This window comes from Aptenodytes patagonicus, chromosome 2 (genome assembly GCF_965638725.1).
Source record: "Aptenodytes patagonicus chromosome 2, bAptPat1.pri.cur, whole genome shotgun sequence".
Classification (NCBI taxonomy): Eukaryota; Metazoa; Chordata; class Aves; order Sphenisciformes; family Spheniscidae; genus Aptenodytes; species Aptenodytes patagonicus.
This window is the reverse complement of record NC_134950.1, coordinates 81,579,226-81,606,145: the sequence shown is the minus strand read 5'-3', so window position 1 is coordinate 81,606,145 and position 26,920 is coordinate 81,579,226. Positions and strand designations below refer to the sequence as shown.

At 39.7% G+C, this 26,920-nt stretch overlaps 1 protein-coding gene across 1 annotated transcript in view; it reads left to right on the top strand.

The window, feature by feature from the left end:
- DAP (death associated protein) overlaps positions 1-26,920 on the top strand; it is a 62,739-nt gene that overhangs the window by 13,007 nt on the left and 22,812 nt on the right. The window lies entirely within an intron of this gene.

The following is a 26,920-nucleotide window of genomic DNA, read 5'->3' as shown; positions in this document are numbered from 1 at the left end:
TCCTGCCAGGTAAGAGAAGGTAAGAGAAGAAAGTACAGTTAAAGTAAGACATCAGCTTTCCTAAAATCTCTGAACATCTTTTCACACTGTGCAGAAATATAGAGGTTAGGCATATTTGGTCACAAGTGTTAGGCTGTCAATCTGCATATGAGGTCGTCTTGCTGTGTGCTAGATGATTCCTTCTACCCTTTGGCCCATACTCCTGTCTCTGCGAGGTATTTGACAATATGGTGCTTTTTAAAAGACAAGTAAAAATAAATGCTATTAATATTGTCTGCTTTTATTTTAGGTGGGAATTTAGCCGTTTTAGTGGTGGAGGATACCAAAACTAACAGTTGTTACTGTAGATTAGTAAATCTACTTAAAACTGCTAGTAACTGCTGTGTAGAAATGAAAGCAGGGAGGTTAAATGTACTGTTGCTGTATTTCTGTTCATACAAAAGCCACCTGGTTTTGTGCAGCTTTCCTTGGCTAGCTGTTTTTCTTTGTAGCCAGGACTATATTTACCTGAAATCTTTATTTACTAACTTACTGCATGGGTTTGTCCTTGCTATTTGCTCAAGGCAAAAAAACCAAGAGAGCCATTATTGTGCTTTGGTAAGCAGACTGACTTATATGATGTTTATTTTACATGTAAAACAATGGTAATAAATGGGCATTGTGAAAATGTCTGTGTAAATAAGAACAAATGTGTTCATTCACTAAACCACAAATTGACTAGGAAATATGTTTATGAGAAGGGAAAAGTAATTTTAATTAATATATTCAAATGAAAGGCAGGAAAACGAAACTTTATGCCATTTCTTCATTAAGCAAATTGGTTATCTTGTATTTCTGTTCAGTGGAATGTAAGTTGGAATAGAGTTTGTATTGCAGTCAGGTTTTGTCCAAAGGAAGGAATCATATTTTGTGGTTAATTTAAACTCTGCTTGGGGATACATCCTTTTATTTAAGGTGTGTTATATACCTGCTTATCCTTGCATTTCCTTGGCATGCCAACCTCATGGTGAGGGAATCTTGTTAGGATCCAAATGAGAAGACTTCTTACGCCTGTTCACAGATCTAAACCTCTGTTATAATATAGCTATCTGCTTTATTCCTTTCTTCAAACAAGATTGTAATTTTCCCCTCTCACTCAAATAGTGTAGGGAAAAGTTAAAATTTAACCTTTGCTATTTGTGGCTGTGTCTGCTTTAGCAGGTGCTGTGGCACAATAGAAGCAGATCCGGTGGAGGGAAACAGTCAGTGCTGAAGACTGTTCACACTGTGTGTGTTTTGGAAATTACTTAGTCTGGTCTTCTGGACTGAAGGACCAATCTTAGCTGGTGTGTGTTAGGCGTCTCCTTGGACTCCGTGTTCGAGTTTAGCTTCATCTGCAAGGAGTCCAGGTCAGGTGCCCTGAGACCAGTCCGCAGTGCAAAACAACACGTGGCCAACAGAACGATCAGGAGGAGGAGTGCACTCCTGATCTTAAGATGCTAACAAATATGCACTGTATATTAATACTGTAAAGCAGGTCTGGGAGCAATTTTTATGCTTTAAAGGCAGAGGAGACAGTTTAATGACCTCTAGAGCTACCTTATTAACTAGGGAATACTTAACTGTTGCATCTATTCCCTCAGCCACCCGATCAGTTTATTGACAAAATATGCGCTCAGAGTGTGCTCTTCGCTGTGTTTTTTTTGTAGAGCATACATTATTGGTCCCTATTAGGCACTTGTGCATACAGTTATTCTTGAGCCTGTATATTAATGCAAAAAGCATTGGTCTGAACTTTTTATTTCTTTGTTTCAGTCCTCTTGAGAAAGAAGGTGGCAGGAAGGACATAAGGAGCTTAGTTAGATGGGAACTAATTTGCATGAATTATAAAGCAAAACTGTAAGTTGGGTTACAAGTCTGAGAGAAGTTGTTCTCCTGGTAGAACTGAGAAACCTTTGTGTCTGTGAGGGAAAGGGTTTAATGTGCCTGTTGTAGGCTCCTGTGGGAGTACTTCTGCAGCCAGTGGCTGTACAAGCTACAGATGTGAGCAAGAAGTTACTTAGCCGCAGACAGGATAAGCAAACTCCACAGGCCACATAGTACATAAAGTTGTTGTTGTTTGTCAAAATTAAATTACATTTGCAGCATGTCACCTGCTTTTGTGCTGGAAGGTGCAGTCTCCTGGAGTTTCTGTGTCTCTGTTCCTGGTGATTCACAGTGCCCTTCTAAAACACTTGGATTTCCGATGCCTGTGGAGGGAGGTTTATCAGGAGATGGGGAGAAGAGGCCACTAGCACTCTGTTCTGGTTTCTCTGGCACATATATATGTATTTCTTGGTCATTGCTAGCTCGTATTTTATGTCCCTTTGCTAAGCAAGGGGACATCTGTGTTTTTAACTTTCTAGTCTTTGCCATTTTAATACAACCATTTTAAGGTAATATCGTTGATATGACGCAATCTCTACTCCCTGGTGCATGCAAAGTCAAAAGAAGCAAACAGCCCTTCAGGCAAATCTTACCAGGTGATATGGACAGCTGACAATGATGTGAGAGAAAATAATAAAACAGAGAAGAGTAATTTGTGCGTGTGTGTGAAGAGGGAGGCTAGGATGATCAAGTGATTATTTTAATCTCATTGTAGGCTTAGTTGAGGACAGAGTAGTGGAACTGGCAGTAATTCGTGGCAGAAGATTTTGAGCTATCCTAGAGTTCCCTGGGAGCTCCGGGAGTACGTGTCCTCCCCACGATGACACGAATCTGAGCAGCTGCTCAGCAAGAAAACTTTCAGCTAGAGTTCATACAAGTACTTGTAGCTCTGGAGATAGCTGGCATTGTTTTTGCAGCATGCTTGCAGAAAAAGACATTGAGTCAGTGTTTCTAGTCTTAATGTAAACAAAGCTGATACACGTAAACACCCCTGAAGTAGCTAACTGTGCTGTGATAGAGCTGACTTTAAAGTAACGTTCACCAGGTGTATCTTCTGTGACATTTCTTTTTCTCAGTTGTTTACAACTTGCAATCCAGTCACTGTAATTTACTCTGCAAAGTATTTTATTCAGTTCTGATTCCTAAAATAAAATTGTTATGACAACCTACCATTTCATGAAATGGTAGGCTGACTTGTCATAATGGTGATTTGTGATCCCTTAAAACAATATGTGGTAGATGATTTTATACGTATTTAAACTTTTCCTACAAGGCAGTTCTCAGCCTTGAGCGGTAATGGAAATAATTTTATATGTCTGGTATAAATACAGTTTTACTTAGAGGAATGGCTGGATATGATTATATGGAGAAGACTCAATGAAAGAAGGGCGGGATTGCATCATTTGGTTTAGGTGAACTAAAAAAATGTGTGTGGCATCCAAAGCCAGTGGCACCACTGTGGTCAACGTGTCAGTGGTAAACTTGACTGTGAGGTGGGGTCCTCCACCCACGTGTTCCTCAGGACAATACTGATTTTGATCAGCTGGTTGGAGATAGGGTACTAGCTAGATTAACTTCTGGTCTGATCCGTTATTGATTTTCTTACGTTTCTGTAATTGCTTAAGACTTGCATTGATTTGTTTTTTGGATATGGTTGCAGTTTTGTTTGATTGACAGTCATACCGATTGCTGCTGGAAGGGGTTTTTTTTGTGATGCTAGATGAAGGTGAAACATACAATTGGAAGTAAGGTTATGAATAGAAACCATCATTTTTCAGGACTGTATGTTGTCATAGAAAATATTTGGAATAAGTAGGCTACTCATATTCCTGGGCTTTATTAGAATGCATGTTTAACTGAGATATGCAGTATCACGCGCACTCCTGTGCCAGCATCTGACTCGAGCCATAAATACTCCTGAAAGACAGATAATTTTAAGTGAGAGCTGCTTGTTCAGTTTTGCACAAGAGCTTCATTGATTGTCAGTCTGGGACCTCAAGAACAAGAAACTATAATTATATATCAGCATCTGGATTTAAAAAAAAAAAATTAAAGCAAATATCTGGCTCATTTTGTCTTTTAACAAACAGGGTAAACTGCAAAGGCTTTCATGTCTAAAGACTCTTTCCTTCTCTTTTGTTATATTTCTGAAACAAAGTGGGTAATTACAGTGATTTAATTACTGAACATAAATGCAACAGAGTGGCTTCTCAGTATACATATGTAAATTGTATGTGTTTTGTATCTTAAACTTACCTGGAGATTGTGAATCCAGTATTATGTCTGACTTTCTCATTAGCTCTAGAAAGAATAAATTATGCAGCCTGGATTTTAATTCAGTTTAGGATGTGGATATTTGCCTTAGCTATATTCATTGGGCAAAAGAAAAACATTTAAAAGGATAATTTAGAATGTGGTGACTCAAAAGCAAAATCATGCTAATGAAGCATATGGGTGTCAGTATGTCAAAAAGCCGGTCTCGGTACTTACTCAGTTCCATGGTGAGAGAGGAGTTGTCGAAGGCCCCTATCATCCTTCAGGTATCTCTGTGTTACTTGTTAAGTCTGAATATGCTAGCTAAGCTGTGCCTGCTTTTTTTTCTTTTAGAAGTGCGGTGGAAATCTCAGAAATTCAGGCTGCGGGTATATACTTTAATCCAAGAGTAAATTTGTTTTTCCTTTCCCTCACTTTGCTCTGTTGCAACTGACAAGAAATAAGCCACAGGCATGATTTCCGTTTTTCATTCGCCACTGAAGATTCCGCTGTCATTGAAATGTGTTTAATTTTTGCCTTGTAATGACACCTGTCCAAACTTCTGACACAGTTTTAAAAAATGTAAAGTAGATTATACAACTAAGCCATTCGAGCAGGTTTGTATGATTGTTTACACTCTAAATATGGAAATGCCTGAAACTGTTTCTCTTCCTTGTATTTCACCCTGTTGTTCTGGTTATTTAGCTGGGGCAGGAACTGTAAAGTGAAAATCCTGACCCTTTAACTTGGGAATAGCTGCCCTTCAGCACAGCCAAGACCTGGGAAATAACGTCTGGTGTTCAGCTCGCTTGCACACAAGTCCTGTAGGAGGTCGTTTCCATCATGGATGAAGATGTTTCAGTCCAGTTAGTTCTAATGTTGGCTGTGGTAGAGGCAACAGTCGTTTGACAGAGGGCTTTGGAGTTCTAAGCAAAAAAAAAAAAAAAAGTGAGATACCTTACAGCTTGTTAAGCATGGAAACCAAACCTCCATGAACAGGTAGCATTATACTTCTGTAAATACTCAGAGTGAACAGCCCGTTAGTGTTTCTCCCATGTAGCTCACTGACATAAAGCTGAAAAAAGACCTCTTTACCTGTGTTCATGCATCTATAAAACCAAAATACTGGAAAAGTAAGCAGGCATTGACTCAGCATGGTGAATATTTAAGGTTAAAAGAAAGAGACAGGTCGGGACAGATAGGCTGCTACATCTTCTGCCTAAGTTTTTGGAGAGGAAATGTGCAACTTTGGTGGGTAGAGGATTGACTGAGTCTCCCTTTCTGGCAGCAGGGCCACATAAGTGTTGGCTTAAAAGGCCCCTTGGGCTGTTGTGTCAGTGGAGGCACCTCTGAAGGAGTGCACTGATACTAAGTACAAGCATCTGTCAACATCTAGATCCTCCTCTTTGACAGAATTCACATTTCTTCCACCACTTTTCTAACCACCTCTTTTTTCCCCTCTTTTTGGGGCCTGATTCTGTTACCTCTGTGAGCTGATGTGGCTTTACACAAAGATTATGTTTACAGACTGTATATTGCCATTTTATGCTTGACCATATAAAAACTGAAACTGGGTTAAATGTATGGATATAATGGATATGACTCTTGAGGGGTTTTATTCATGTCTTTGGCCTTTGAGCTCTCATTACTCCATGTGGAGCTTTGGAGGCAGTTGGCCTTAGAGGATGAAATGTCTGGGAGAAATGCAGTGAAAAAGCAACCTGGCTGTGAACACGATGCTTGCAGTTTCTGGGAAAGATGCAGACTGCAGCAAATGTTGGGCATTATCCCATTGTCATACCAGAGTTTGGTGTGACTGTAACTTTTTCTTTACTTGGTTAAATATTGCAAAGGCTAAAAGGAAGTTTTGCTGGCAAAAGAGCTGTAAAGAATTTGCAACTATAATTTTGCAATATTATTAAGCAGAGTACAGAACATAGCGCAGTGAGGGAAATAGCTTCCTACCTTCTCCAAAACATCTTTATTTTCCAGAAAGATTTGTGCTTAGTGCTTCTTTTATTTTTTTTCCCCTCCTCCCTCTTATGTTTATTATTTTGGACTTAAATTTACTTCACAGTTAAGGGAATAGCTTCTTAATAGTGGCACACTCTTCTCCTTTACATAAGTGATACTGCCTTCAATGCGTTTTCCCACCTCATTATTCATCTTTGTGTCTTTATCTTTTGCATAGAATTTTTATGATTAGCAGATGCTCAAGTCCAATAAAGTTTATGTATGCATAATTTGTTTAATTATAAAAACAAAACCCAATATTAGCAATTTTCATGTGATTTTCAGGACAATACCTTCTGCAGATGACCAGTTACTTGGAGAAGTAGCAAAGTAATTGCTATGACCTGTGTTGAACATTATCAAAGGCATATAGAATCATAGAATCATTGAGGTTGGAAAAGACCTCTAAGATCATCAAGTCCAACCGTCGACCCAACACCACCACCCACTAAACCATGTCCCTAAATATATGTCCCTATATACGGTTATAGATTTAACTGTAGAGAATAGAATATGTAATACTGATTTTTAAATGCAGAACTACTGTAAGGCAAGAAAAGAGGCTGTGAATATCTCCATTTAAGAAGTGAAAATATCTGTGAATGTAGGGAATGGAGAAAAAGCTAGACAAGATTATGAATGAAGCATTCTCATACAGGAAGATGTGAGTCTTCTGAAAGACTGTTTCATGCTTCCAGTATTTCTTGATGATTGAAGCAGTAGGTTGATAAATCCATCAGTTTAAGTGCTAGTTATGACATTATATGGATAGCTCTTTTCATATTCCTGAAGTACTGTGTGCATGTGTGAAAGAACTAAAAAAGATCTCATATTTCCTCCCCTCAAAGTGAATAGAAGATATGCCATCCAGCTCAGCGAGAGCCAGGTTCAGTCCCAAAGAAACATACGCTGTCTTATGAAATTAGCTGGAAAGCTGAGTTGAATTGTCAGCCAAGCTGGTGTAAGAAAAAGATTTTAAAAGAATGAAAGTCTATAATTTGTATTCTGTGTGATGAGGAAAGTGAGAAAAGCTTAGTCATATGCAAGAGGAAAACGGATGGGAGGGGAAGCAGCATGTTGTGAGTGACACAGCTTAGTATGGCGTTCCACGTCTTTACGGAAAAGTAAAATGTCTTAAGCTAATAGCTGGAGCGGTGGCATTTTGCTTTGTGCTTTTCTCTTGGTATCTTTCTGAAGTAGTGGAATGCATGGGATGAAGGTCACCATGCCAGTTTGAAAGCGAAGACAGTGTTGAAACAGATATTACATGGGCATTATAAAGCACAAAAAACTCCAAACCCAAAAGAATAATCAAATGCTTTTCATTATGCCAGCTAAGCCCAAATCTCTGTTATTGAAGTGTTCAGCAACACTGAGAGCATTTCTAAAGCTAACGGTATAAATTTCTACTAGAAAAAGCTGCCAGAGGACCATATGCTACTCGTTTATTTAGACTCAAAATTCTATGTTTGAAGTGACATCACCATGAGCTGAAAATGAGTAGGAGGTGTGTGAGATTGACACCATGTGTGCTGGCGGGGGTGGGGGGGAATCTAGTTTTTCAAGTAGCACCTTCCTCTCCCTTAAGTTTCTTCTGCCTCAGTTGCAGCAGGCACTGAACTCTGAAGCAGTTTAACATTAAAATAAACTTTAGAATTACCATTTCTTAACTGTCACTGGGCCAAACAAGAGGGAATTTCAGTCAGCTGCTCCCAGGACACTGGTACTAGAAGCAGGAGATACAGGAGAGATAATTAAAGACAACACTGAAAACATTTGTTATATTATCATCAGAGTTCTATTTAGTCTGCTGTAGCAGTTGACAGAGCTGTTCATTGAAGCACATTACTTGATGGGAAAATGTTCACTGCAGTAGGCTTGCTGCCTTCTGATTTTATAGTAACATTTCAATGATTACATCTTGGTCACAGGCATCCTGTTAAATAAATGGCAATTAGTAAAAAATATTTTGGCAACATTCACACAAATCTTAGTTCTGATGAGTTTCAGTTTCTCTGGGACTCATTCCTTAGGACACATAGAACACGGTGAGCCTGGGGCTGTTAATGCGTTCAAAGAGGAGCTGGTTTCTTGCTGCGGGGTACGACCAAAGTGGTTCATTCTTTTCCCTAATGATCTTGAAATGTGACTTTTTTTTTTTTCAGATTGTTAGAGCCATAATTAAATACTAGGCTAGCTCTCAATTATGTAGAAATCCATGGCACGCTTCATCTAGCACCCCATACTGCAGTACTGTATCAGACAGTCCTAGGGTCCCCGGCGTGTTTGGTTTCACCAGTGTCTTTTGCAGCAAGCGGACTCTGCCATCCCCGAGTCTGGAGGCATTCATTCAGACTGAGTTCCTGTTGCTTGCCTTGGGATTCTGTCTGGGGTGGGGGGAGGTAGCATTAAGAGCAGTCTTCTCAAGTTACAAATTTCACTCTGGGAAAATGACAAATACAGAGGACCATATTTAAGACAGATGCTTTTTTTTTTTTTTTTTTTTTACTTTGCAGTGCTGAATGTTTGTCATTGCTTCCCAAAGTCTACTCTAAAGCCTTCTTTTTGATTAAAAAAAAAAAAAAATTAAAAAAAATGCACAGTTCCAGGTACTACAGTGGAAGAGCTAGGCTGTTTTTTGCTGGAACAGCTTAAGTTGTAGTGTCTCTTTTGAGAGTATTTGGAACTACTGAAAGTCTTCAAAATAATTCAGTAAGTAAAATTTCATTACTGAGTGTGTGCATGCTTGTACACCTTAAACGCTGATAATGAGCTTGACTTGTCCTCCAGTCCTGATGGTCACTCTCCTGAGACTCTAACCTCGTATTAGCGTTTAGAACATGCGTTGATAAACTGTGTTTACTATTTGGTGGTTGTTAGGATGATCAAGAGTACTTTGCATTACTTTACTTATGAAAGCTGCCATTGCTAGATTTTTTTTTTTAAATCTTTTATTTTTGCATGCAACATATTAGCATATTTGCTAATATGCAACATGTTATTGTTGCTAATAAGCGACTTATTTGCATGCAGTATATTAGACTTTTGAGTTTGTGGGGCACTAATGAATTAACTGACCAGCTAATGCACAACCCCATTTGACTTGTTTGTTAAAATGTTGCTGTTGCATTGGAGGTGATGGAATGAAATTTCAGTAAACTGAACTGGGTATTTTTACACTTCTGTGATTCTTCTTTTATTTCTGGGATTGTGCTAACTTGTAATTCTAGAGGAGAAGTGTATGTAGCCATGTGTATGCTGTTTTATATCAACAGTGACACTAATAACATTACAACAAATTCTTCCACATAAGGCTATTTAGAAGGCTTTTGACTAAATGAAATTTAGCATTCTATGATTCTATTCTATGGTTCTTATTTATTGCTTTGAAAACTGCTGTAGAATTAATTTCCTGTTTTCAGACATTACACAATTCTGTTTCTGCTTGTGTGTTTGAAAGATTTTATTCTTGTTCCAGTTTACAATGGGGAAAAAAATGCCAGAACCTCAAAAGCTTCTAAGGAGTGAGCTTCGTGTTCTGCTGTTTTCTCCAAACATAGGCCGTCTGGCTGATAACACCGGCTGTTCTGGTTCTTTCCCTGTATTGGGATGGTTTGGATGACCTCTAAATGGCTTTGAAGTTAATACTACATTTTTCCTTCATGTCTTGTAAGCAAGCACAATTACAGAAAACTTGCAGTCTTGCAAATTATTGCTGATAATGTATTATTTATTCCTGCTGCAGCCCTTTGGAGGATCTCCCTTTATGACACCTTGTTTCGTGTTGTGTCTTACTCTTGAAATTATTTCTGTATTAGTTAGTGATTGCCAGTTGTCCTCTTCCAGTTGTATTTTCCTAAAATGACCTTTTTTTTGTGAAAAGAGTTCTAATGTTAAGAGACTTCTGTGTACGTGTTCCTCCTTCAATTTAAGTGTTCCTTCCTAACAATTTAGCTGGTCTGATGATCAGGAATTGGCTCTTCTATATTTTCTGCGTCAGACTAAGAAATAAAAATGGTGTTTAGGAGCTGTATAGTTCTAATGGAAATAGATACATCATAGTGTCTTCTGCTATATCCCATAGTAACTCAGTTTAATGAGGGGCTTTGCTGGCATTTTTTGGAAATCTGTGCATACCAGATAGGCTAGAAGATTATTTTTTTTTAATTGCTTTGATAATTCTTTCAGGTTTTAATACCTTTCAGTGGGAAGAGGAAATTCGCCAAGTTAATGCACACTGTTTTTCCCTGCCAATAGGAGGAGAAAAGGGAAGATAACTGCTCGCAGTTAATATACCAGATTTTGTCTTCCTCTCCAGCATTTTTTTAAATTTATGTAGGTTTATTAGCTAATGGCTTTTTAAGACACTGTATAGTTCATGCTTCTCCCTGCCTGTTGCCATGTCTTCTAAAACAATAAAGAACTATTCATACAATGAAGGAAAGGGGGAGTTATAACCTCATTGTAATCTCTTCCTTCCTCTCCTGTTTTAAAGAATATGAATGGCTATGCAGGGCTATAGCATGGAGCTCGTGTCTGTCCTCGCCTGCCTGTGCAGCACTCCCCAACAGATGGTAGTTCGGGGAAGTGTGCAGGAAGCGCCGGTGTAGAATGAGCCCGATGAACTTTCCCAGCATCTAGCAATCCAAATTACTGCTTAGAAACTTGCTAATCATACTAAATTACTGCCATTGGACCTAGCTCCTATTTCTCTAGCCCTCTTTTGAGCATATGTACATTCGTCACCTTGATACTCATCTTCCTGTGGAGGTAGCACCACAGTAAGTAGTGTATGCTGCAGAAAGGGTTTTCTTTTTGCTTGCCTGTTAACTTTTTCCTGTGCCCTCCAAGCCTTACGTACTAAGAAATACTGAATAACTGTATTTGTTTTACCTTCTCCTCTCTGCTGTATATTTTTCGTCGAGTTCTATTCTATCTTTTTGTTTGTTTTTGTGGTGGGATAACTAGAATTGCAGTGTGGAGGGTAAAAGCATACCCAGACTTACACACAGGCGTAGTTCCGTTTTTCTGCTTCTTTTCCTTCTCTTGATTGTTCTTGTGTTCTGGTTGTCTTTTTAGCTGCCTTTAGGGTATTAAGCTGCTGATTTAAAAAAATCTTTTCACGGTGATTCTAACATTTGTTTTTGAGTTTAATAACTGTTCTAAAGCCCATCATTATGTACGTACAGTTAGGATTGTTTTTCCCGGTGAGTATATTCTACATTTATCAAGGTGTCATCTTTCTCTTTCACTTTATTGTTCCATCGCTCCTGTGAGATCCCTTGTAACTGTATACATTCAGGGGTTTTTTTATGCTGAATAATTCACTAACGTTAGCATATATTGTCATCTTGCTAATGAGACCTCTTTTCGAGATTCTTGCAGGATCTCACTGTTAACCTCCGTCATTATGATATTTGATTTATTCCTATGCTTTATTTCCAGTTTCTGATCCTCGAGAGTGTCTTCTGCCATATCCTATGGTAACTTGGTTTATTTAATGAGGAGCCTTGTTTGCATTTTTTTGGAATTCTGCGCATACCAAATAGACTGGAAGGCTTTTTCTTCACTTGATCATTCATTCAGATTTTAATACCGGTTGCATCAAATACTTAGCCAACATATATAACCTCTATTTTGGGGTAATTTTACTTTGAAAACCCACTCATTTTCTGTGTAGAAAATCCTGAGCTAAAGTTTTCTAACACTGTTAGACTCACTAGGTGGCATGCAAAAATATGCAAACAAAGGAATTAAGTAATAGATTAATATGCTGAATCTAATTCAGCATTCACATTGCTGAAACAAATTAACTCTTTATTTGCTTGTTTTTAATATTTCCTTTTCTAAGTTATTTCTTTGTACCTATTTAAGAGAGAAACCTTGGCAAGTAAATAGCTTCTATGAGATAAGTGGCATTCATTTGTTTTTATTTGAACTTAATTATGTTACTACAAAATGTGGTGAAAAAGATTATCAAATGGGAAAAAGTGTCTGTACAAAGAACCTAACAGCAAAATTTCTATCAGAAGTCATCTCAGATTTTTACGGCCTTTGTAATGATGTTTGCTAACATTGGAGTTATTGAATCTTCACAGTTTGTTTAGTCTGCCATAATTTCAGTGAGTGTTTACTGCTGTGAGATTCCATAGCCAATCTCACCTTTCAGTAGAGAAGGCGGTGTTGGGCCAAGCTTCTGGGCAAATATTCATGCATTAGGATTTGAATGAATAAACAAAAGCAGTATTTATGGAATAAATACCATGGAAATGGTAGACATATGACTTCATATATGCAAACAGTGAAAGCACTGATTGTTGACAGTGACCTCAACAAGGAAGTAAACAGTGAAATCTTCAAGTCTGCAGGTGATATAGAGCTGTTTTGCTTAGTTAAGTGCCCTACCAATGGTGAGGAACTCCAGAAAGGACATCACTAAACTCTACAAAAGCCCCTGGAAAATTCATGGAAAATAGTTTGTTGAGGGCTACTAAATACAAGGACACAGCCTCTGGCTTGGGAAGTTCCCGAGCAGCAGATTTCTGGAGAGTGCTTTCAGGAGCATTCTTCTGCATGCTCCGTCCTCGTCTCCTTCCCCACGTGTTCACTGCTGCCTGCTCGGAGTCAGCAAAGTGAACGTGTGGTCTAACACCGTACAGCTTATTGTAGACTGACATAACATTAAGATCAGTTGCCATTTCAATAGAGACATATGTGTGTTGAGGAAAAGGTGACCTCATGAAAGATTTATGTATTGAAACTGAATAAGAGAAGTACTTGGGAATTTGGCTTCTCAGTGGCCATGGTGGCATTAGTTGATTATAGAGGCAATCCAGTAGTACCGCTGCACTAGTTTGCAGAACATTTGTGGTTGATTTTTAGGGACTTGAAAAATTGGAAGCCTGCATCAGAGCACCTTCTAGGAAGGCATTTTAAAACTGAATTCTAAATTACTCTAACAAATTGCTGCTTTTCTTAACCCTGTTGTAAGTAGCATAAGTAGGCTAGATTCGCAGCTGGTGTCGACAGGCCTGCCTCCATAGCCTTAGATGAGGATCTGGTCTCTGTATCCTACGCCTGTTTAGTCTGTAGCGTATCTGTAGGCTCTATAGCAAATTTAGGGAACAACTCAAAAGCAGTGTTATTCTCCGGATTCACCGCTGTTGCACATGATATTATTAATACCTTTAATCTTGCAAGATTCCCTAGGCAAAAAGGTCTGGAGAAAATGTAAATCTAATTGCTCAGACGTAACCCTGATACTGTTTACAGTACCTCAGGAAATCTTTCCTGGCTAGATTCTGAGAATTAGTTGGGGGGATGAGGGGTGGAATTCAAGACATACATGTAAGTTTGTTTTGGTTGGGTTTTTAAGATTTGATTGCCAAGGAATGCTTCCAGGAGTTCAGTTTTGGCATAGCAGCATATGAGTTAGCACCTTAACTCTTCTAGACTTTGCTTAGATTTGTACCCGTTATCTTTAATATGTGGCATAAATTGCATATGATTAATTCTTTCCTGGTTTCTTCAGACTGTAGTCATGGGCATAAATACAGACTGAACTTTTCTAGCAGATACAAGAAAAGAATGAAAAGCAAAGACAGGAGAAGAGCCTTGATTTATACATTTTTCAGTTTGATTTCCTCTTTCTTAAGATGGAGATAAGAGTTGCAGTGTTAGTTGATGATTCATGATCTGCTAAAATCAGTTTGACTAAAAGGGGAAAAAAAACCTCACCTTAAAAAACATGTTTTAGCTTTCGAAATACGGAAAAGGAAGGAAATGTAAGCATTGTCTGAAAAAAGAATTTTACCACAAGTCTGGCAAAGATTTTGTGGAGAAATGTCTGTGTTTTTCCAGTTGAGAATTGAGAAAACAACCTGGTGAATATAGATTAAAAACTTAAGTGCCACGTGTTAGTCTAACTAGCATAGTCTCTGCAAATAAATTCTAGTGAGACTAGTCAGTCTTTGGATAGATGTCAAGACATGGATGGTTTTGATCTAAAAGTTTAATTTGGTTCTGTACATCCATCACGTACTTTCACTTCCCTAAAGTAAACTGTTGGAAGAGACGAAATATTGCTGTATGGAAAGAAGCTTGAAAAATCATTATGCAGAGTAGAGTCGCTTTAATTCAGTGTGTAGTACTTGACGTTCGTGACTTTTCGTACTCAGAAATGAGCTTCTCTTCACCCCCCTGCACTCCTGGTGTGGTAATTTTCATTTAGGATGCACATCTGTGGTCCATCTGCTGCTAGGCATCTTGAAATATTTTGGAAATGATGTTGTTCTGGAGATGGTGTCCTGGAAGGGTTCACATTTGGTAGAAGCAGTATTGGCAGCATAAATCCTGACTTCTGTGGTAGCGCTCGTGGGCTGGTAATTACAAACAATCCTGAAACAATCAGAACTGACATCTATCGTGTCCATGCAGTAGTTGCGACCAGAGACACTTCTTCAACGGTGTTAAAAAGTAAGTCTCTTTAAGCTAGAGCAACAGAAGCATTTCCTGAGGCAAGAAGAGTCTTCTGAAGACATGCAGCCTCTTGTCGCAGGGTGTCAGCAAGGCTGGTGAGCACTGAGGGTCAGTGCTTGGGCTGTGGGTGGTACCGCGTTCTGGGAATAAGATCACAACCACCCAGCTCAAAGTGCAAACCTGACCTGAAGCTGGTGGGTAGGTCTGACCTCAGAAAGGACCTCTCTGCTCACTTTGGTCTTCGCACCACCCCTGTTCAGAGCTCTCCCCTGTAAGGGTGCATGATAAGTGAGAACCTCCATTATTTTGGTTTTCCTAATCTCCCCCAGTCTTAACCAATCCAGGAGTTGATGGCTGTGGGAGGGAGAGGGAAAACTGGTGGCTACTATTGCAACATGAAGGTAAGCCTGACAGAGTAGTGAGCCTTATTTCTGTTAATCCATGTGGGAATTCTTTTTTTTTTTTTTTAACATAACACTTGGTAGGTTTTTTTGGGGGAAATTACTCTGTGATTATTCTCTTAAATCAAAGCCTCTTAAGGAGGATAGCATGTTGTCAAAAGCAGGAGATCTTTAGGACTGGCCATGAACTGGGAACCAGCTGCAGTAATAAAAGCCTTTGCAGGGAATCCAACAATATCTTTAGTCAAAAAATACTAGTGGCACCTTTGTGCTAGCCATACTCTCTTCAGATGAAAGATACTGCAAGTGAAGTAGCAGGTGTGGCAGGAGCAGCTGCTGGAGAAAACGCGCAGCCCCACAGCACCCCAGCAGGGACGGGTGGTCCCCAGGGTGGCTGCCATCACCAAAGCAGGAGAGGTGGTGAGCCAGGGCTAGAGCCCACCTGGGGAGAGGGGTTATTCAGCTGGGACAGCGCAGGGCAGGGCTGAGCACAGATACACCAGTGGTAAAATGACATGAAAGAGTAGTTTAAGAAAGCAAAAGTCAAGCCATTCTTGCCTACTAGGGTATCTTAGCATGTTAGCAAAACAGAGGTTGGTCAAAGCATCTGGTATCTTGTACTGGTGTTTTCAAAATGCATTTGAAACAGGCAAGGAGAAGTAAGCCCTTTTAGGGAACCTGATCACCACATTATCTGGTAAATAAACTACTTAATGAGCAGTTATAGAAAAGGTGGAAGTGGATTTTTCCCAGAAGTCCACAATGAAAGGGTAAGAGGCAACAGTTGCAAATGGCAGCAAGGGAAATTCTGACTAGACTTAAGGAGGAAAAAAACCACCATAGTGATGATGGTGGTCAACCACTGAAAAAGTTGCTTGGAGAGTTTTGGAATCCTCATCCTTGGAGATACTCAAAAATTATCAGGTCAAGGCATGGCAAGGTTGCCCTACTTTGAGCGGGAGGTTGGACTGGTCACTTACAAAGTCCTTCCAATTTAAATTTTTCTGTAGTACTATGAAATAGGAAGGATCTAATAGAAGTATCAGTAAATCATGTAGAGAGGTAGCGTGGGATGCTTCTGTTTACCCTCTTCCATAATACAACTGGAACATCCAGTGAAAATACGAGGTAATAAAAGGAAATATTTGTCATACGGCCTTTCTCAGATGAGCTACAAAGATACCACTGAAGTTTTGTTGGTAGGTCTTCTAGCATACTGACTGGTTCGTGTGTGTGTAGAGAGGTTTTTTTTTTATGATCATTGGTTTCTCACATTGCTGTGGTATTTGAAGATTCCTTCAGTTGCACTGTAGTCTGCCTTGCCTTGCACATTGAAACACTTCCGAGCAGCCAGCGGTCTGGTTACTGTCTGAAATATTCATGTGGTACCTTGCCATCTTGACTGGACTCTTTCTCTCTGTAGTGGGGAGAGAAAGAAAGGTGGAGGTTGAGACAGTGTGCTGTCAGTGGAGTCAGACAACTGGTAGAACAGTTAAATCTCTCTTCTGTAGCAGTAGCTCTGCCTCTGTTACAAGCTTCACCTTGGAGCACTGGCTGTGGGCTAACACAGTTTTGCGCTGGTTAGCAGATAAAATGACTGAAGTCTAGGCTGCGGCCAGAATGTGAATTAACCTCCTTCCCCCACTTCCACTAGCTAGGAGGAATTTGTTGCATGAGGTTATTGACAGACGCAGTTTGGGCCCTGTGCTTACTCTCCAGGCCAGCCAAGAACCAGCTTGTAGTGCTTTTGGATTTGCAGCCTATACTGCTAACCCTCTAACTCCAACTTGAGATACCTTCCTGACGAGAGAAGAGTTAAGAGCCTTGGGGGGGGACAAAGCTGACTTCTTTTTCTCCCTTCACATTTCTGTAGAGGTGAATAACTGTTTATATGAGCCTGATTGTGAGTTAGAAACTACAACTGTGTTAATTTATGATCTCGTCATAGTAAACAGCAGCATAAATGTTTACTTCTATAAGCAGCCTCTGAAAAAAAATTGGTTGTGGAATACTGTTGGTTTGTGTTCCCACCTGTCCGTGATCATCCAAGAGCAATTGCAGGCAGTTGTTCTTTTGCCCCAGAGGCCGCCTTAGACTTTATCCAAGGGTATCTGCAGTGTCTCCTGTGCTGGGTAATATATGAACAAATTCTTCAGGGACTCAGGCACATTTTAAGGACAGCAAGCTGGCTTCAACTCAGCCCAGGTGAGATGAGATATTATTGGGGAGCCCTACAAGGCAATGGGGTTGCTGTTACACTCAGGGTGACCTGAGGTGTGGAGGTGCTAGCTTTAAACACTTCTTTTCCCTTCTGTATCTGCCTTTAAACTTAGGACCTTTGCTTCCTTGTGCAGGAATGTCACCACTGAGGTACAAACGTCCTTCCTCTGCTGCTGTGTGCTCCATCAGGGCCCACTGAGAAGCTGTATCCAGTGCACAGATCCACAACTTACTTATGAAGTAAACTTCTGCATCTTAAGTTTAGTTATGCCACTGCTCTGTGGAGACCTGTGTTGGTTCTTACTGAAGTTCATGAACCAAATGCAGAATTTTGGTTTTAATCTGTAAGTCCTGAATGTTTTTGTTCTTCATTACCTGGCATAGCTGCTGAACTTGAGATTCTTCAAGAAAACATGCTGCAAGAGTGCTTTGAGGAGGTTATGAAAATCTGTCCGACATACTTCAAATCTGTTAAAAAGAGAAAGGTCAGCTTTGCTAGATACTTTGGGACTTCCTGCCTAAGAGAGTAGAAAGACTGAGTTGAGGTTGATCAGCAGGCTTGACAGGCTGGGGAAGTGAGTCAATATGAACCTCATGTATGAACCTCATGAAGTTCAACATGGCCAAGTGCAAGGTCTTGCACCTGGGTTGGGGCAACCCCTGGTATCAATGCAGGCTGGGGGAGGAAGGGATTGAGAGCAGCCCTGCCGAGAAGGACTTGGGGGTACTGGTAGATGAAAAGCTGGACATAAGCCGGCAATGTGTGCTCGTAGCCCAGAAGGCCAACTATATCTTGGGCTGCATCCAAAGAAGCGTGACCAGCAGGTCAAGGGAGGTCATTCTCCCCCTCTACTCTGCTCTGGTGAGATTCCACCTGGAGTACTGTGTTCAGCTCTGGGGTCTGCAGTACAGGAAAGACGTGGACCTGTTGGAGCGGGTCCAGAGGAGGGCCACAAAAATGATCAGGGAGATGGAACACCTCCCCTATGAAGAGAGGCTGAGAGAGTTGGGGTTGTTCAGTGTGGAGAGGAGAAAGCTTCAGGGAAACCTTCTTGCAGCCTATCAGTACTTAAAGGGGGCTTATAAGAAAGATGGGGACAGACTTTTTAGTAGGGCCTATTGCGACAGGACAAGGGGGAATGGTTTTAAACTAAAAGAGGGTAGATTTAGACTAGATACAAGGAAGAATTTTTTTTTACGCTGAGGGTGGTGAAGCACTGGCACAGGTTGCCCAGAGAAGCTGTGGATGCCCCATTGTTGGAAGTGTTCAAAATCAGGTTGGAAAGGGCTTTGAGCAACCTGATCAAAGCAACCTTAAAGATGTCCCTGCCCATGGCAAGCAGGGGGTTGGACTAGGTGATCTTGAAAGGTCCCTTCCAACCCAAACCATTCTGTGATTCTATGTCTACAAGTAGTTCTTTAATTATGTTGTTTTCTATTTTGTGGGGTGAAATTTCAGACCATTGGATAGCTTATAAGTGTATTTTTTTTAAAAGTCCAAGCAAAAAAAAGAATGTCTGGCTAAAGCATGTTTGACCTAGAAACTTGATGTCATTGCAAACAAGAGCTTTGGAGGGTTTAAAAAGAAAGACTTACAATAGCAATGTTTATAGTCTCATTTATATATAAACTATCTTCCTCAAAAAATGCCAGCCTCCATGTGATATAAGGAAATTTCTTCCTACTATAAACAGATTCTTGTATAATTTGCTTACTGTTGTTTGTCTGACACCTCTTCCTGAGGCAAGATGAGCCTGTGAACGAGAGGGAACACTGGCTGATACTGAATTAAAAATACCAAGTCTTCAGGGCTAATTTTGCTAGCATTTCTTTGAGTGTTTCTTTTCATTTAGATATGGCAAGACAGCTGTCCTTCAGTGTCCTTGATTTCTGGTAGCTAAACATCAGGTGTCCTCACTGTGTTACTTTGGTTATTGTTACTCGATCCTGGAGCCACTTTGTAGACCTCAGTTGCAAACGGGTAAGGGCACAGATAGATGAAGAATCTGAGGATAAGCAATGAAGTGCAGGGGGTACTGTGCTTATTAAGTGTCAGTTCCTAGAGGGTATTGTCATCCTCATTTAACAGGCTAATGTAGGAGAAGTTCTCTCTCCCATTCTGTTTTTATACGTTATTAGCTGCTACGCTAGTGAATGACAGGAACACCTAAGTCCAGATTTCATGTCTGCTTCTTTAGGAAGGGGAGAAAATCTTCGTTTCGTGTACCACCTGAGGGTAAGTTAGAGGTTTGCTGTGTTTGCAGTAAGAATTTGTGGGATGACAGGAAGAGCAGTACCACCTAGCAGGAAGAGAGTATCACAAAAGCTGTATGCTTGATGAAGGAGGTATTTTGAAAGAGAAGAGGTATGTGTTTTAGTTAAATTAACACATGTTCTTTCACCAAGGGACTGCCTGTCAGGTTTAATTTGAAATGAAACTAATTGTTAGTCTGACAGCTTGATGTGCTGGGAAACACAATAAATACATTGGTACCAAAATCGTTTTCAGCTCTATTATCTAACTGTTGTTTGACTTAACGAGAAAGGAAGAGCTGAAACATGCATGTTTTTGGGAACAGCTGCCTATAAATTTTGCTTATATGGAAATAATGCAAGTTTTTATGCTCTTTTCGTCAAATGCTTTAAAAAACTGTTGTACTCTTGTTTCATAATCTTTGCTAATTAACATAGGCATAAAAATATTGCCAGTTCTGGCGACATGTTAGTATGTTTATTCTGATGTTTTTGGTCCTGTTAATACTTTCTTCCCTACTGTAGTGTATCTGGGACAGAGAACAATCCGAATTCCCTAAACTATCAAGATGTAGAACTAAAGCATTAATTTGCATTTTTGGTCATAAGAGATTTCATTAGAATCACTTGAACTTTAGAGAACTAATTGCAAGCTTATTTTACAGTTGGTATTAAAAGGACAGCAAGGTCACTTTCTCTGATCAAAGTGAAGACTGAAAAGAACTGCTTGGCAACTGGCATAGATAAACTTGGAACCAATTGTATGAATCATCAAAGTTTTATTGTTATTGCTTCAAACTAGTGTAATTAGGCATTACCTTTTAGGCAGTCACAGAATGCAGTTGGTTCTTTCCAAAATTAAAAGAAGCTTGCCAAACACTGCTGTGAGACTGGCTTTGAAATGGAAAAGACAATGGTTTCTCAGAAAGGTAAGATTTCAGGCACCAATCTGGATTAAGTGCTGTCTTTGTAGGCAGCTGTCTTTACTGCTGCCACCAGTTTCTTATCTTTGCTTTGTTCTACCAGGTGTTTAGATTTTCTGAAGAAGTGACATAACGTTTATCAGCTCTTGCCTTGTGACAGCGGCCAAAACTGCACAACAGTACCAGAAAGATTTTTAGCAAAACTTTCAAGTTAAGTTGACACTTAAATGTATGTAGGCATTTGTTTCTTTCCTGACTTGCTTTTTTCTCTCTCTCTTTGCAATCTGCTGTCAGCTCTGGAGTGGTACTGGTTAGCGGCAGCAGGGAAATGTTCTGCTTACTGAAGTTCCTTTTTGATCCTGCAACAAGAAGTATATCAGCAGAGGATCCTGGCTGTAGAAGTATCCAGGGACTAACGTCTCCAAGCAGTAATTTATCAGAGCTAGATAATAAGGGTAAGAATTAAAGATCTTGAGGGGATTAATATCTTTCTAGGACAAAGAATGGAGGTTCAGGGAGTAGGAGGAGGCTCCTGGAAGAAAAGATTGTAATTGTCTGAAAAGATAATGGGAAGGTGGAGTTATCTAAGTATGAGAAAGAGACCTGGACTGTACTAGATAGGGCAGAAAACTGAGTGAGAGGCCTGGTGAAATTAATAAGGAGCTAGGTAGAAAGGGGGAAAGGAAGCAGGAGATCAAAATTGAGATTCAAAGTGGAATGGCAGAAGGGATTAAACTTAAGAAACAGAAGGGAGTGCAGAAAAGCGTCTGTGCTTCTAATTCTGCTGCTCCTTTGTGGCCAGGAACTAGACACAAGATATTAGCAGAGTGTCCTTGCCTCATGCAGTGCTGGTCAGTGCAGAGGATGACAGCTTGTTGCTACTATCACTTACCCTTCTGACTTAAGTAACTAATATTCTCAGTGAATATAACAATCTACAAATCTTCATCAGTGTGATGGTCAGTATGATGCTGTGTGATGAAATCTGTTTTCCCACTTTGCTTTTTAAAAGCAAACTTGCAGAAGATTCTATCCCATGCAGGCTTACCATCCAATGAGCTATGTGCAACCCTGCACCCCTTGTGACAGTGATCTTCAGAAGAACAAAAAAAGCTATCTTTCTTTTCCTTACCCTGCTGCAAGAAAGATTTCAGATAGCCTGAATAATATTACTAGGTTAAAGTAAGCTTTAAAAAAAAAAAAAATCTACTTAACCTTCATTGAGCTTTGGTTTGGTCGTTTCTTCTAAGAGCAGCAGGAGCTGTGGAAAACCTGTCCGTTCTTTCAGACATGTTTGTGAATTTAATAACTGTTTCAGACTTAACTTCTCTTAATTATTAGACCATCACACTTAAATGATACCAATCAGAAGCTTCATATGTGCAAAAGTTGTCTTAAAGTAACAGTAAGACTTCAAACAAACAAACAAAAAACCTACAAAACCCCCCAAATCTAAGAATTAGGGTTAAATCTGTTCCCATCTATATATTCACTGACAGACTTTAGTTGCATGATCAGCTTTCCAAGTTTTCTTCAGAACTTGCTTTATTTCACAAAATTTATACCATTAAGCAGCTACTCACTCAACCTTTTATAATCCCCATTGAATTTCCTGTGGCTCTAGTTCCTATTTATTACACTTTAAAAATCTTTTTTTCACAACAGTTTCTGAAGATGGGTTTTTTCATGGTGCTTATAAGTGGTGCTTCCAGTATCAGTTTATTTTTAAAACATTCTTAAGGTATGAAGAGGCTGAGTTTAATGTTAAAGTGCAGAGCGTACAATTAATTGGCTGGCCAGATTTGACCCTAAGACCCAGTCATATTAAAATACTTAGCTTGCATGTAGCTTTTTGTATCTTCTAACCATAGCTCCTGTTGCCTTTATTTGTGTTGGCCATTCTTTCTTTCAATCGAGGATCTCCAAGTTGGACACGAAAAAAAAAAAAGAAAAGAAAAAGCATAGTCTGTGAAAAATTTGGTTATGTAATTTGCTGAGTATAGTTTTGGCACATTCTCCGGGAAATCACTGGACTCTCTTAGCCCTAGATGTTTTCTCTCTTGAGCATTCCCTAGCTTATTTGCTAAACTCTTTCCAACTATTACAGCAAGGGGATCTACTTCTGCATAATCCTTATTCATCACCAGAGGTCTGTTCTGTTTGCTGAAGAAAGAGAGAGTTATATGAGAGTAAAGTGTAAAAGAAATGAGTCGAGCATTCAATGCAGTTTGTGAATCCTGGTTATTAGCTGTTTATTAGTAGACAAACCGAGTAGAATCATCTAAATCCCATTAAGTAACATCCAGTTCATACATACCTTCATTATACTCTTCTATCGGTTTCACAGCCTCTTTCATTTTAAACAATGTACATACCATTAGCAGAATTTTGTTTTCTACCTGGGTACATGTTAGATGGGAGTGTAAGTTAATTTTGGAGATTATTTCAGATGTATGCTGACAGCAAAGGCAATTGTGAGACTTCTGAACTCTCTGAATTGATTGCCTAGCTGGATGGGAACAGGTGCAGACAAAGAGCTGTTGATGAGAAGGGAAGCGATTGCTGTATGCTTTCTTTAGTCATTAGCACTTTTGCTAGAGGTTTGCTATTGGTCACTATTAGAAACAAATTGCCTGGTGCAGATTGCCTGGTTTAAAGTAGTTTACTTCTAAGCTTTTTATAAACCTTAGTGTCTTATGAACACAGTACAGGCTCTGGATCATAGGGTAATTCAGGTTGGAGAGGGCCTCAAGAGATCCTTAGTCTAGGCTCAAAGCAGGGTTAACTATGAAGTCAGACCAGAAGGAATACTCAAGGCTTTATTCAGCCAGGTCTTGAAAACCTCCAAAGATGGAGGCTACACAGTGCCTATGAGCAACCTGATCTATTGCTCGACTGTCCTCATGGTAAGTTTCTCCTCACAGCCAATCTTAACCTCCCTTATTTCAACTTAATCCCATTGTCTCTCAGCCTGCAACCATGCACTGCTGTTCAGAGCCTGGCTCTGTCTTCTTGATAACCTCCTTGTAGGCATTGGCAGGCTGCTGTTAGGTTTCCCCAAAGCCTTTGTTCCTGCAGACTGAACAAACCCAGTTCCCTGAGCTTTTGCTCATAGGGTAAGTGGTCCAACACCCTGAGCATCCTGATGGCTCTCACTGAGCTCACTCCACTTTATTGATGTCTTGTGTTGGGGGCCCAGAACTGGATGCTGTATTCCAGATGTGGTCTAGTGAGTGCTCAGCAGAGGGGGATGATCTCCAGCACAAAATACTGCCGGCTTTATATGCTGCCAGGGGAGACTGCTGGCTCATGTTCAGCTTGCTGTTCACCAGGACTCCAGGAGAGAAATGTAGTGTATTAGTTGTAGAACTTAGTCTGATATCTTCTTCAGCTTCATCATCTATAGCCTGTATTTCATCACTTAGCACTCTGTGTAGGTTTCTCTCCACTTTAGATTCAGGTGTCACCTCTCTTTCACAAATCCCAATCTTTTGTCTTCATCTGTTCCTGCCTGGCCTGTGAAACTTACATTTTCTGCACTCAGGTCTCCTGGGATTTTCCTCTGTAACAGTGTATAGTAGGGACAACACATAGAAGCAATGATGATAAAGCATAGCTGGTGTTCTGTGTGTTGTTTTTGTGGATATTGCTGTCTGCCAAAATTCCAGGACAGTCCCATTTGGCCCATGAAGCTTTGAGGAATCTTGTACAGGGTGAACTGTATTCACTCTGCCTTAGCACGTGCATAGCAGATACATGCAAGCACAAATGCTTTATCTACAAGCACAGATGGTGTATCTCATTAGACCTCCTAACATAGCTAGAAATTTAGATGAGCTTTTGGGCTTGTGGACCTTTATATATTTGAAATATTCAGACTTCTGTTTCACACCTGAAGATGCCTACACATCTTACCTTGCCTGTGTCCTTAGGCCGTCATGGGAACCATGCTGTCACCTCAAGACCTCATGTTTTTTTGCCATGCTCACAAATGCTGGAGGGAATGTTCTTGACAAATAAGCAGCAGCTGAGACTCTCCTATAAGCTGTGGCAATGCTACTGCTTCTTAAAGTTGCTTCCACTCTCAGTATGGCAGAACAACTTACCTTCCCTTGAAGCTATTCAAACAGCTGGGCTACATCCCTGTTTTCCAGGGGATCAGCACTTTCTGTGGTAGAGATTTCTGCTACCTGCAGAGGGTAGGCAACCTCATTGCGGTGGAGGAAGTCAAGTCCTGGTGGGAACTGTCTCTGTTCTGCTGTCAGTCATGTGTGAATATTTCAGAAAGTATCAGGATGAATTTTTAAAAAGTTAAAAGGTAATATGCTCTGACTTCTGTATAACTAGAGGTGTTCCAGTGAGTAATGTCATGTGAGTCCCACCCTGTGACTTCTGTTGTACATCTCTTCAAGGTCTTCATCTTTCTTGCATTTATCTTCCCTTAGCTGATGAATTCCAGGAACCAGTTGATCCCAGAAAACAACCCTTAGCTAGTCAGTCCACTGATCTTAAGTATCTGGGAGAAAGAGGTAATTTTTCTTGGGTTTTCTGGAATTCAGAGGATAGCAATATAGAACATAAGAGATTATCATCTGTCTGTTGCAACCAAACAGTTCAGCATCTTGGAGAGCACTTCTGGCCATCGATAAGGGATTCATTCTCACTGAGACAGACATTACCTTGGATGAAGCTCTCATAGTTAGAGAAAGTCATCTGCAGTGCATGAACTAATGCTGCCAAAGTACAGCACAGGAATAGCTGTCCAGCTATACGTTGGATATTTTTTTTGCATTGGATTAATAGACCTGAGTACACAGAAAAGTAGAAGGCCTGAGGTTACCTTAGTGTCTTTTTTCTTCAGATAATAAGGTCTAAAAATCTGGACTGTTGTGTAAACATAAGGATAACTTGTCATGGGTAGAAATTTTAATTCAAAGCTTTGTGTTTTCGATAGAAAAAAGTTGGCCATGTGTCTTATAGTAAGAGAAACTTGTTATTTAAAGTGTTGATATCTGTCTAATTTAGGAAATGTGCATTTTTTTCCTGGCTATGGAAATCATCTCAGCCAGAGCATGCTTTGATGTGAAGGGTATTATGTATTCCCTTTTAAGGGGATGTTGCGGGTTCCTGTGTCCAAGCTATAAACAGGATGAAGCATCTCAGGCCCACTAAAGTAAAAGGCAGTTCCTAGGACTAATTTCATTTTTTTGCCTATGTGTATTTATTGCAGTTTTAGAACTACTTTTATGGTGTCACTTTTATCAGTGGTTCCCTATTTTCTGCTCTCAGAACTGGTTAAACCACGACACAAGTTAATTTTCACAGGACTTGACTAAGATGCTGCTGAGTCACAAGTTCACCAGTCTTCTGTTAAGTTTTTAATGTCTCTTAATCCACACAGTTTCTGTGAAGGTGAACAGTGTTGACTGTGGAGGTCCATGCTTCCCAATTTTGTTTGCCTTCCAGGAATTTTACGTGAATCTTCCCCAGGCAGTTTCAGGAGCTCAAGGTTTATCTAGGCCTTATATCAGTGGTACAGTACTTTTTTAGTGTTATATGTACCCCTTACTTCAAATACGTCTCCATATAATAATTCCTGAAGCTTCCATACCCCAGAAGTCTCTCATCTGTTAGATGAGAAAATTAGAATGGTTGAATTGTTTTACACAGAAGTTGAGTTCATAAATACAAGGTAGGAGAAAATCAAATTGCATTGTGGAAATAGCCCTATGTAAAAACTATTTTTGTAGATAATAACTTTTAAGAGCTTATCTATATAAAAAGTTTCTTTAGCAGGGCAAATGTAATACTGCTGAAATTCGCTACACTGCTGCTTTTCATGGAGGGATGTACATGTACACAGTTAATTCTAAACCATAAAAAAGTAAATGTCGGTATCATGCTCACTTCATGAGTTCATAGTTCTGTAATTAACTTTGGTATTTATTGCAGAATAATCACTGCATAATCCGATGTATATATCTCAACTTAAAAAGTTCTGATTGCTCTATATGGAACTATATTTGGCACTTAAAAGATTCAGGTAAGGTAAAAGCTAAATGAAAATAAAATCTTTTGAAGAAGAAAATATCTTATTCCTAATTTTGACATTTCAGTCCCATTCTTATAGTAGCTTTTTTGTTTTCTTGAAGCACCTAAGAGAAACTCTTAGAGTAAGAATTGTATTTCTTTCAACAAAGGAAAGAAGAAAATGCCCAATGTTTTCCCAATATTATAAATTGGGAATTTATAACGGATTTATAATTTATAAGCACTTCAAAAAAGGCAGTCAGGAGGAGCCAGGGAACTACAGGCCTCACCTCAGTCCCTGGGAAGGTGATAGAGCAGCTGATCCTGGAAACCATTTCCAGGCACTAGAAGGACAAGAAGGTGATAAGAGTAGTTGGCATGGATTCACCAAAGGGAAGTCATGCTTGACAAACTTGATAAACTTTGTGATGAAAATATCGGCTT